This window comes from Pezoporus flaviventris, unplaced genomic scaffold, assembly GCF_033815535.1.
Source record: "Pezoporus flaviventris isolate CSIRO_AGI_PZ_B2104156 unplaced genomic scaffold, CSIRO_AGI_Pfla_v1 ptg000021l, whole genome shotgun sequence".
Taxonomy (NCBI): Eukaryota; Metazoa; Chordata; class Aves; order Psittaciformes; family Psittacidae; genus Pezoporus; species Pezoporus flaviventris.
In genome coordinates this window covers 12,610,552-12,623,108 of record NW_026892569.1, presented here as the reverse complement: position 1 = coordinate 12,623,108, position 12,557 = coordinate 12,610,552, and the positions used below count along the sequence as shown (strand labels likewise).

Here is a 12,557-nt window from a genome sequence, read left to right as displayed (position 1 = left end):
GCTGTAATTATTCATGCTAATTGCTTATTTGGAGAGGGAGAGAGAAGGAGAGAGAGAAGCCCCAGACTCTGCATCAGTGATTAGCAGAGCAGACCCAGGTACTCCTCAGAAGGCTGGACCAAGGTAGTGCAAAGGGGTGGAAGGAGGCTGGGAATGCTGGAGTGTTGGTGAGTGAGTGGTGGAGCAGACCTGGTCCTGCTAATGCTGCCACCTCCTCTGGGACTGAGGAAGAAGAGCATGCACTTCTTGCAGACCTTCCTCCGGTGGAGGGCACTCCGAGGTAATTGTGCTGCTGGCTGGAGTCTTGGTTTGTTTTGTGGCTTTAATTAACCTCTCATCATTTGGTTTCATTTTCCCTCTGTACGAGGGAGCAGGGCGGGTTGTGAGCTGCATGTCTGAGGTTTGGGTTTAAGCTCCTCTGCAGGTATTTCAGATGCTATTTCATTAAACTGAACAAAAACTTCTATGATGCCCTGACTGCCTTATGCTGGCGGTTTTAAGTTGGGAAGGGCAAAGGAGGTGTTGTGTCTGTCCTCCCCACTACGTACGGGCTTTTAATAATAAGGCTGATTTCCTTTGGAGGCTTATTCCTATCACCAGATCTGGGGCTTGCTTGTTAAAAGCAATAGGTTTAACCTGTATTCGTTGTTGGTTAAGAGCATCTGAAGTATGATGGTGCTGATGAGATGCTTTGAAGGCAGCAGCATGGTCAAATCCAGCATGGTGCAGAAGCTGGGACTTGGTGGGAAAACGCTGTGGGAAGCTGTTTCCTTAGGCAGATGTGGAGCGGTTTGGGGATGGTGTGCTGTGAACACACACTGGCTTCTTCTGAAGTGAAGGAAGAATTGGTGAGGTGGGAGCTTGACCTGAGTCATCCCTAAGCAGTCATGAGTTTATTGTACTGTGTTTTTTGTTCGCCTGTGTCCTGCTTGGCTGCGGTTGCAGACTGCTCCTGGTATCTAATCCTTGCATGAGTCAGTGCAGGGGTGAGTGCTCCACTGTGATGTGCGCTGCTTTCTGTTGAGCTTTCTGTTTTCTCTTAAGCTTTTGGCTCCTGCTGTTCTTAAGGCTGAGAAAAACAACCTCAAGAATTGCACTTTACAGGTGACATGAACTGTGTGGGTTTTAACAAAACAACTGGAGGGAGCTGCCTCTGCCAAACACCTCCGAATGTTCCTCTGTCCTTTTTATAAAGGTCTGTCTGCTGTCGTGCTCGTGGACAAGCAGCCACATGCTGTGCTAAAAGCCAGACTGCAGCGCTCTCTCTTCTGGACATCTGAAATGATTATCCTTGTGCTTTAACTTCCTAACTGGCCATAATTATGTTTTAATGTACTGAGTAATCTTTTCATCTGGATGTTTTACTGCTCACATAAATTACACCGGCTTTCCATGTTCATATCCTCTTCCTGACAGAGGAACTGGCTTAAGTATAGCAAAGTGGCGACAGGACTGTTACTGTGGGAACTGCAGTCATCTCCATCCTTTGGGATGGGTGGCAAGGACACAGGGATGGGGAGATGTTTCTTGCTGAGTAAGGGGAAATTCGGATTTGCACAGAGATCAGGGTCTTGGTGGCTATTCTAACAGGTACGGCGCTGCTGAACCTGAGCTGAAGATTTATTTGTAGATTTCTAAGCCTTTTGCATGCCTATTATTTGGAATGCTGGACAAGGCAAGGAATCCAAATTTGCAGCCCTGGCACAAGAGAAATAGCCCTTAGTAAACCCAGTCTATCCATATCTGGATCCCTTAATGACAGCAAATTTTGTACTTATCTTGAAATCTGTAGGAATTAAGAGCTTTTTTTACTCCCTGAGGTATCTGGCCAAAGTGCAGTGATTTCTTTCCTTCTTCTGTTTTCTTTTTTCCCCTGTATTTTCTGACAATTACCACTTCATCCTTTGCTGTTCTGTTCTTAAGCTACGTGTAGTAAACATTATCTAACTAATTACTACTTATTGCTTTGCTATGGACCTCAGATCTCCGAAACACCTCTTTAATAACACTGTTGTAGGAAAACCATGCCTTTGTATGCTCCTATAGCAAGCTTCCCATGCGCTGCCGGTAGCGCTTGCTTCCTCCCTGTGGTTTGTTCTTCATGCTGGGGTTGCAAGATTGTAAACGAGTGCTGCCCTTCTTGCACCTTTGTCACTCAATGCTTCAACTCCATGTGCAGATTGAGTGGGGAGGTCAGGAATCTTTGGGTTGTGGACGTGATCTTTGCTTTGCAGGGGTTATAATATGGTGTGATGTTACCTGCAAGGAGAGCGATGCCCCCCAAGGAATGTACTCTGATGGCTACCAAGGGCCATGGGAGGCTGTGATCCCTCTAACGAGGGAAACATCCCTCTATGGAGGAACTACATACAGTACAGTGCATGGCACTCAGAGAGGTCCCCTAACTGTGGGGCTCTGCTGCTGTATGTGTTCAGTGACTGGGGGGTGACCAGCATCTTGAGGATGTTAACCACTGATTTGGTAATAATACTAATAATAAGTAAAATAATAATAGTCTCTCCAAGTGACCTAGAGTGCCTTGTACAGCTAGCTGACCTTGTGTGCCGTAGGAATAAGTAAGATATCTACGTGGGGGAGTTGTAACCAGAGACACCACCATTGCCCTTGACCTGTTGACATCCAGATTTCTGAGATGTAAGTAAAGAGGCTTGGAGCAAGACAGTTGCAGGTACAGGAGTGGAGTGAGTAAGAAGCTGGGCAGTGAAGACTCATAGCAGTTCAAGGTGTTTGCTAAATGCCTGCCTTTCATCTGCTGTTGACCTGTGTTGGACTTGGAGCTAATCGGGAGATATACAGACAAGTCGTTTGCAAAGTAGGCATGTCTAAGCAGTCGTGGTGTGCTTTGATCTGAAAGGCTTTCCTTTAAGTGTCAGGCAGGCTTTCAACTGATGTCTGTGTGAGGGAGAGTTTTTGATGGAGTGAGATGGCATGGTTGGGTTTACTGCAGTTTAACTCCAGTAGTTGAAATCAGGAAAGGTAGAGGAAAGGCTTTGTAAGAGGCTGGCTCTGGGAGTGGAGGACTGACTCCCCATCCTGTATCAGTTATTGCAGTAGTGTGGGCAATGTTGTTTTCCCTTTTATTTTCCCCTGACAAAATCCATTAATTAAAAGGCTACATTAATCTGCACTCATTGAGTTTGACAGATCTGAGACTGAATGCTAATTCATGGCACTATTCTGTGTGGTGGGGTGTGCGTGAGCATCTTTAAGGGGCTAGGGCAGCCAGCAAGTAATCATCTGTCAGGCTGAGTTCTTGCTCCATCTCCCCCCAGTATATCCAGTCAGGGGGGAAATAGGGGAGAGAGACTTTACAAACCTCAGCAAAAATAGTGAATATCCCAGGAAAAATAACACCTATGCATGAGCTATCAGAATAGCAGAGCTGAAAAAAGGTGTTTGGCCAATGACCAGATGCTCGCGCAGGACTCTGGTCCAGGCATCAGAGTGGTTGTTCTGCAAATCAGCCTTGTGAAACAGCCCAGCAAGAAATCATTGTGTAACCCCTGCAGTGGGTGATGTTCCTCAGGATTGGGTTTTTCAGGCAGTTTCTGTAGTCACGTTGTGAGCAGCAAGTGCTGGTTTTTATTATTATTACTTTTTTCCCTTGATCTTTCTGTTTCCTTGCTTTGCCCTCACAACACTGATGAGGGCACCCCCATTTTCCTTATCCCAGGCAAGACTCTTAAACCTGTGCTCAACTCTTTCTTGGTCATATTGTCTAGGCAGTGACATGCAGTGGCTATATAACGTGATGGAAATGTATGTAACAAGCTTCTGTGGAGAGGTGGATGTAGGTATGTATGTGTTTATACATTTTACTAGCGCTTAAATGCATTACATGTTTCTCCCACATTCGCTTGCTGGTGCAGCAAGCTATGGTGAGGATTCTGTGGGCTATTCCCGAGCTCACAGGCAGGAATGTGGCAGTGTTCTTCTCTGTTCCCTTGTCCATGCTCAGCCAGAGTTCCAAGATCCTTAACAAGTTAGTGGTCATTTTTCATTGTCCAGCATGTACCAACTAAATATTCTTGATCATAGGATCTTGACAAATGAATGGGCAGTGATCCAGTAGGTTGAGCAGTCCTGGATATGAGGATCAGTTGGAAGTTAAGCTGGGTAATCTGAACCTCAACATAACCATTACCATGATGCAGATCCTACCAAAAGGCTGAGAAAGAATGTTAGGGGTGTCCGGTGTTTCTATTGGACTTGTTTGGAATATCAACATATTATTATGATGGTCAAGTCAGGCCCTCTTGGCTTCAATAGCTGACCTGTAACTCCTGAAGAGCTAGGTGTAACAGGGTTGAAATCAGCTTTAAAGCCTGATTCTCCCTTACAGTTGGGTTTCTCAGGGTTTTTGGTTGGTTTTGGGGTGGTTTTTATTGGCTTGGTTTGCTTGTGTGTTATTTTACGTTCATTCTTTTAACCCTCCAGAAGTTCTTCGCTCTGGTAGCTCAGCTTATATAGCCTCAAAGCAAGGAATAATCAGCTGTGCATCCCAGCAGCACCTTCTTTCTTGCAGGGTGATGTTGCGACCCTGTGTATGCGCTTGTGAAAATAAAAGCATTCAATAGTATCCATTTCTGTCCCTGTTCTCCCCATAAGCCATTTTAAAAGGAGTTGTAGAACTCAACTGAAAGTACATGCTGCTCCCTCGTGGAGCACCATGCATTGCAGGCGAGGCCAAGATTGCTGTGTATAAAGGATCCGGTCTAGCAGCCTCTGAAACAAGTGATGCTCCTTTTAGGAAGGGAAAATGGGATTTTGCAGGTGATGGAATCAAGGGGTTTGCTGTCTTTAATTTCCAGCCAGCACCCGCCTTGGGGTGGAAAATGTGGGAATAGCTTGTGGAGCCGGCTCGGCTTTGGAGGGTGGGTGGGTGGGTAAGGAAAGGTGAGGACGTGGTGGTGGGGAGAGGTTTCTCCAGCCTTTCTTTTTGTGCTGAGTTGGCCTGAAGACCCAAACGCTCAGGATATTAGAGGCTTACCTGCATGTCCAATGTGCTCCCTGCAGGCAGCCCCATGTCTGCAGCGTCTGTCTGCTGCTGGGCACTGCCAAACATGGGGCTAAATCATTCTTGCAAGAGATGGAGCAAACCTGAGGTTTGGGCTGTTCCCAGAGAGGAGCAGGTATTGTCCCGAGTGCCTTCTACTCTGCTGAGGAACTTGCTAAATCCTACTATCAACCAGCTGCTTCCACCTCTTACAGATCTCAATAAATAAATGTTCCTTCTTATGTCTGATGGAAGTAGGTACCTGTTTGGAGAAAGCCCTCTCCTCTTCCAACACACAGGGAGGATGGAGGAGAGGTTGGAAGCCTGCCTGTAATCACAAGAGGGCAGAGTTGGCTCATGGCTCCTGAGCATCCCCAGCTCATGGACCCACCGAGGGGCAGCGGGAGCTCCCCTTGCCCTTGGCACTGGTGGCAGCCGGAGCTGTGACAGTTGCTGGGCTGTCGGCACAAATGTGACTCCATCGTGTGACTGTGCCCTTCAGCACCAATGTTACCTGGGGGGATAGATAAATAAGACAAGAATATCTCTTGTGACCCTTCTCTAGTTGCTTTGAAAGGTCAGCTGTACCCATGTGTGCTCATGGGCGTCTTGCTATGGCATTAATAAAAGCTTCATATTAATATTGATGTTAGAATTGAAAACATAAATTGATTGTTAATTAGCAGCTGAAGAGTGGCTCAAGCAGTGCTGGTAATGATGTATTGAGCTTGGCTTCCCAAGAAATGTCTGCTCTAAACTACACAAATGCAGGTCACAGGTCCTGTTTGCATGTAAAATAGCAAAGGTGTCATTGCTAATGAACACATCTTCCTAGCAGGTATTCAGCAGGCTGCTCGTACCGGCATGTTTTGAGAGTATCTTTTGTGCCATTGCCTGGAAGGAGCTGGAATGATCACAGTGGGAGACTGCCTCCTGGTCACCTCTTGGTGGTTGTTCTTTCAGATAATGCAGGAATGTGGATATTGAGGCTTTTAAACAGATTGGAGTTTTAGAATGACTTGTGTGTGTGACCTGTGTGATTTTTAGGTAAGACCATGTGTAACGTTCCCTAAAGCCTTCTGGGTCTCATTGATGCCATCAAGTCCAGTAGTAAGTTATCTTGAATGGACAGCTCTACGTTCTGTGGCATTTCTCCTGGGGTCGGGGAATGGGGATGGCATTTTTGGCCCCCTCCTGCAATTGAGTTTCCTGGGAAGAAAAAGTGGATATCTAAAATGGATGGTGGCATGGCTCAGTCTTCAAAAGCATGTTGGCATCTCCCATGGCCCTCACCCTGCTGTGAATGGGATTGAAGAGCAGCTCTCCTATGCAACTTCAGTAGGGTTTGTAGTTAGCTCTGTCACCTACCCGCACGTCTCTAGTGTGAGTCTGTGATCATGGGGTGCAATCCTGGTGTCCGTATTACGAACCTTCCTCTATTGCATTGACAGTTAGGTGGAGCATGCCATTAACCTTTCAGGCTGCTCTAATTGCTCAGTTTTTGATCAGACACAGCTTGTATTAGTATGTGATGGCTAAACTCAGTGCAGTGTTGTCAGAGTGTCATAGGCTCTGCTGGCCAGCAGATCCTCTCTTCCCTCCTTCATTCCCCTGCTCTATGCATGAGGAAAGCGAAGCTGAAGCACAACCTTGACATAGGAGTAGGGGTTTTTGGCCAAAACTAACTAGCAAAGCAAAAGCAAACTGCAAGAGCATCCCAGGTTTTATGTGTGTTTGCACTCAGGCATTTTCTGTATCTTCTCAGTCTTTAGACTTCCGCCCTATTTTTTCCCTTACCATCCTTGCACTTGCTTTGAAATGGGACTTCCCAAATTCACATTCCCACCGCTCACGTGTTTCATTCAAGCACTGCTTTCATCCTCTTCCTGCCCTACCCAAGCCCAGCATTTTCACACAGAACAAAGCTTATTTCCCTGGTTAGTTGTGTTTGCTCTCTGTCTGCTGACTGGATGACTAACTCCTTGGTGTTGCAATCCATACAGAGGTGTCTTGTCGCAGACAAAAGTGGTGCTTAGGGTAGCTGTGCTAGTGCAGGCATGCAAATGTGTCTCAATAGGCCCTGGAGCAGAGCCAGTCCCCAGCAGCACCATCCAGGGCCAAGGGTGATGGGGTGAACTTGTCTGAACAAGCAATCCCTTTCCTCCAGAGCTGATGGGTGCTTATGGTGATGTAGAAGGGACGGGTAGTGGGGCTGTCAGCCATGGACTCCAAGCAGGAGCAGTGTGAGAAGCAGCCCAAACCCTGGGCAGTGGTGGGGTGGCTCTTCAGGATGCTGTGTGGAAGCAAGAAGAAATGGTGCCGACTTCTCCCATCTTATCCAACTTTTGTTACAAAGCCTGAAAAGAGCTTTCCCAAGGTGCCACAGATGAGGTGACAGGAAGACACAGATGGAAAAGGACTTCCTAAAGTGAAGTAGGCACAGCGGGAGGTATTTCATTAGCAAGGGAGATGGTGGTAAACTTCGTCCTTGTCTTGATGAGAATATATAGGGAACATGTGTGTTGGCACACTTGGCTTAACATAACTGAAGAGCCTCGTCTAAGATGCAGAGTAATGCATCTGAAGTTGCTTAGATCTAAACTTGTCCCTAGGCGTTTGACATTTCCCTCAGTGAAGACTCATCTTGTACTGTATGTTCATTATAGCTGAACTCTTTCTAAAGATGCTTGTGGTAGAGCATCCCATAAAATAAAATCAATTATGCCTCAGCCTTCTTATCTCTACTAAGTGTACAATGGGGATTGATTGTGCCTCTGAGAAGAAAACGCTATGTTACACTTCTCATCTATGTCTAAATGTATTCCTGGTAGACCAAACCCACTTAGAAACAGCTGTAGCAAGACTAAGATTCTGGGACTGGATGATAGCTGGCACTGTTTTGTCCTATCCTTGATGGTACCGAAAGAGCCTTATTTTGCCTTAATACAGCATCCTGTTTGCAAATGCACTTGAATAAGTGTCTTGGGAAAAGTCCCAAATGTAATACCTGCTCAAATCGTGCTCTTGGTGTGTCAGATTAGCTGCAGATGCAGTGCTCAAGCAGTCTCGTTTAATAGATTTTTATCTTCTGTACCAGTGGATTCAAAGGGATGGAAAAGGATCCGGAGTTCTGGGCCACAGAGCGTGGGAAGAAAAGGAGCCTCTGAGTCACTGGTGATTATTAAGTGACAGCAGAATTGAAATGCCTCGAAAGCCCAACTGTGCACTCATGTAGGCTGCTAATTGTTGATGATGTGCAAAGACAAAAGCCCTGCCTGAAATTCCGAGATTCCTGTTTCCCTAAAGAAAAAAAAGGAATAAAATGGCCCTTTTGCTGGCTTCTCAGCTGAGCCATGAGCACACGTGTGATGTAGAGGCCATGGTATTCCCTTGGGCTGCTGGCTGAGATAGGATGGCATCATTGCCCTGGGCCCCAAAAGCATCTTCCTCTGCCTCAGCTGCACTCCAAGTGGAGCCTGGTGTTCAGCCACCTGGCTGATGCTGGAGAGGAAGACTGTTGGATGCAGAACCGCTCCTGCTAGCGCTGAGAGATGCCCTTTTCTTTTCTACGAGAGTGAGGGTCCTCTTTTAGGATGCAAAGCTCCAGGATAAGTTGCTCAATTGAGAGCAGTCGTCTTCATCCTGTGGTTCCCTTATTCACCAGCTCTCTTGCTTGCACGTGGGTTGGTATTAATTCCCTCCAGGCTGTGCCAGAAAGGTTTCAGGTCAAGGCAGAGGAACATCGGATGTAACTGGAATGAGGCATTTCACCAGATTACAACTCCTCCCCGGAGGACTTCTCAGTCTGTTCACAGCCCTGACGCCATGAGTCCAGGAGGACTGTGTGAATCACTCCTGGGTTGGCACTGGTGGCCTCAGGGACCTGATGGAGAGGAGCTGGAGTCATGGAGGTGGGATGCAGGGCACTCCTTCACTGCAGCGAGCTGCCCACCAGGCTTCCCCAGCAATAATAGCTAATGCTTGCTTTGGATTGAGATGCTGCATAACGCAAGCTTTGTGTGGTGAGAACATATGAGTTAGGAGCTTAGAGCTCACTTTAAAGTCAGTAGAACAACCTTACTCCTCCCTGCAGACAGCCCTGATTGATCCTGACTCTCATCTCTGTGGCTTTACTTGACTTTCTGCCCCTAAAACTGGTGCTGACTAGTTCTACAAAAAGACATGTTGGAGCTACAGCCCAGTCACTGGTTAAAGCTGTGTAAAACTCAACAGGGCTTAGTTTGAGGTGAGAGCTTTGCCCCCAGATGTAAGACTCGGATGTACCTGCCCCTGACTCCTTTGGGCTCACGGTAACGCTGGCTTCTTCCTCGCTTCCTCATCCACTTGGTCACCCCCAAGAAAACACGGTGTTTTCCTAAATTTAGCAGCATAAGTACTGTGGATGTTGTCTCTTCTCCCCCCCTTCCCCACTTTCAAAAGGCATCTTAAAAGCTGCACAGCGATTTAAATGGCAGCTTGATGGGAATCCATAGCAAATGACTCCGCAATTAGTAAATCTCTCCTATTGTGACAGCTCTATTATTAAACTGCCATAAATGCCAGGCTATTAATCTGCTGTCTCCTCAATCCCCATGCTTCCCCTTCCTTGCCTGTCCTTTACACTGCTTGATTCTTTGATTTTTTTTTCCCCTTTATTTTCCCTGTCTTCCAGCAAGTGTTTCCAGGGAGGTGGCACTTGCAGGGAGAAAAAGGCTCTGTGACACTGTCCCTTAGGAGCTTTTAATCCGTAAGGCCTGAATAAATGGTCATTAATCTGTAAGGTCTATGAATGGTCATCTCTCATTTGCTTCGAAACTTCTGCTGCTTCAAAACCAGAGCATGTGAAATTCCCAATTTGCCAAAATCAAAGTTTAGCTCTTAATGAAGCCCCTTTATGCAGGAAGGCGAAGGGGTAGGGAGGGAAGCTGTGACAGCAAGTGGGCAGGATATTGACTTAGGAAAAATCATAGCTGTCCTAATGGCAGGGTGAACTTTGCAGCTGCTCCATCCCATGGTAAAGGTGTGCATCTCGTTTCTTAGCCCATAAATCTGCTCTGTCACCCCAGTGCTCAGGGACATGTGGTGCTGTCGGTAATGTAAAGGGCATGCAGGGCTGCCAACAGCAGTGAAAGTAGAGCCTGGAATAGATGCTGCCTCCATTGTGATGGTGTGTCGTGTGTTCTCAGTGCACACTTGTACGCACTCATCCCTCCTGAGGGAGCAGATGGACAGGGGTAGAGGGAGCAGGAGCATGTGGAGGTGTGGATGTTGTAGTGTAGTACTGGGGTTACAAGAAGGTCTCACCTGTGAGCATTGAGATTGGCCTGTTGAGGATGCAGAGCTGGCAAGTCTGTCCTGGGGTTTCCACTAAGGAAAGAAATTGTATCTTTACAGTGGAGTGAGGATGATCTTAGCACAGACAGGGGTCTGCTGCTTGGCAAGAAAACACTTGGAAAGGTCCCCACCAGCCTGAAATCTGTGATCTCCTGGCTTACAGCTGCTGCTTGGGATGGTGCTGGTCTCAGTGGAGACATCTGTTACCCTGCATCTCCCCTGGCACCACGGTACCTGTGCAGGAGGAGCTGATGGTGCAGCCTGGCACAGAATCTGGATGTGTATTTATCAAATGTGTGTGTACAACTGTCCTGTTCTTCTCCACTGCAATAAGAAGTGTTACTACCCTGTATCACTATACTTTCCTCTGCTGCTTGGGGAGAAGAGTGTGTCTTGCAATACTGTCAGGACTAGGTCTTTCTGAGACCTTGGAAATTTAGACCTTTAACAGCTGGAGTGTAAAAAAAGCATCCGCATTGCTCCATGGCAGAGATAACAGCAAAGTGACCCATGAACCCAAAATCTGGGACTTGAAAACTTGTGGGCACGAAGAGGCTTTTTCTTCTGCCACGATGATGAACACACTGGTGTAAATCAGCTGCACTATGTAAACACCTACATGCTCTTTGCACCCTGTTGCTGTAGAAACTCCCTCAGAGCCTGGGTACCTGCACAGCCGCTCTGCTGCTCTGGGAACATCAGGTGCCTCCGAGCTGGGGCATCTGGTTGAGGTCTGCTGTGGACTTGGCTCATTTGGGGCAGCACTTTTGTCTGCTGCTGCTTTGGGGCTGCTGAGGTATTAAAGAAAATGAAGATCTGCATCCGCTTAGTGCCAGCTTTAGTCCCTTGTGATGAGATGGGCTTCTGCCGAGCATGCTGCCCTCTGTTAACTGTGGGTATTTAGGAGGCTCTCAAATACAGTATTATACTCCTAATTATGCAGAAATCCTCCAATCTGGCCTGTTTCATCTGGAATTATGCTCAACCATCAAATCCTGCCAAATATTATCTTCTTAGAGCAAGGGAGGCTGGTGCAGATTGCCCCCTGCAGAGAGGCAAATCCAGCCAAGAGGCCAAGCTGTGCGGCCCTGGGGGGATGAGCAGAAATAGGGGCTGCTGGTGTGAGTGTGCCCATCTCCCTTTTTAACAGCACAGGGCAGGCATAGCCACGGCCATCCACCTTCCCAGCCCTTCACCCCACATGATCCCAGTAAACACGTTGTCGGATGTTTCCCAAGTCAGGGGGGTATTTTTGTGCTTGTCCATAGGGACAGTGCTTCCAGAGGAGGCTGGTTGGAGGCTTTCACCAGAGAAGATGGGAGAGGACTGGTGTGATGTCTACACACATGACTTGTGATGTGACGCTGGAACAGGAGAAGCTGTGGCTGCCCTATCCTTGGCAGTGTTGAAGGCCAGGTTGGACAGGGCTTGGAGCAAGCTGCTCTAGTGGAAGAGGGGGGATTAGAACTAGAGGAGCTTTAAGGTCTCTTCCAACCCAAACTACCCTGCGAATCTATGATGATTTGAGCAGAGCGTTTGCACCCTCCTCCTCTGCCACCTTTCTTCTCTGGCTAAATCCCTTTACAGCAGGAATGTGTCATTCTGGAGATAACTAAGGCTATGTGATGCTTTGTATATTTAATAGCACATTTAATGCGGCTGCAATTCAAATCCCAAACATCCTTTGCAATGGTACAAGTATTGCTTAAATACCACCTCAGTCCACTTGAGGCAGATGCTCTTCGTAAAGGAATCTGGTCCTTAATTACGTTGGAAAAATCACAGGCAGTGCAGGTAATTGTTAGTTATGCCTGGGCCACCATCTGCTTGGCATGTGGTTATTGCAGGGGTGCACCTGAAATTGTGCAAGGAAGCTTTAACGCTCCCTTGGTGATCTGTCCCTCAGGTGTTTGTTGGCTCAGAGCACCTGCAGGCTTCATTGCTTTCTGATCCAGACCTATATTCCTGTTGTCCTCCCTAGCCATACATGCCTCGTTTCTCAGCTCTATAGAGAGCAACCCCATAGCTTTCACTCAAATCTCTACATCCATTTAAGCCTTCCGCTGCTTCTTAGCAACGAATTAACAGTTGAGTAAAAGGGTTTTACAGGACGATATATTTTAGAGAATATTCTTAAATTACCATTCCATAAGTCACCGTACAGAATGTTTCTGAGAACCTTTTTCTAGGGAGCTCTCTTAAACCT

The 12,557-nt window shown here is 47.1% G+C and overlaps 1 protein-coding gene across 4 annotated transcripts in view; it reads left to right on the top strand.

The window, feature by feature from the left end:
- Positions 1-12,557, top strand: part of GRIP2 (glutamate receptor interacting protein 2) — a 240,581-nt gene that overhangs the window by 139,340 nt on the left and 88,684 nt on the right. The window contains exon 1 of one of the 4 annotated variants that reach the window (XM_061456092.1): positions 266-280. The exons of the other annotated variants lie outside the window; for them this stretch is intronic. The gene's annotated coding sequence lies outside the window, so the exon portion shown is untranslated. Of the gene's footprint in view, positions 1-265; positions 281-12,557 lie in introns of those variants that run through there. 4 annotated transcript variants of the gene reach the window in all.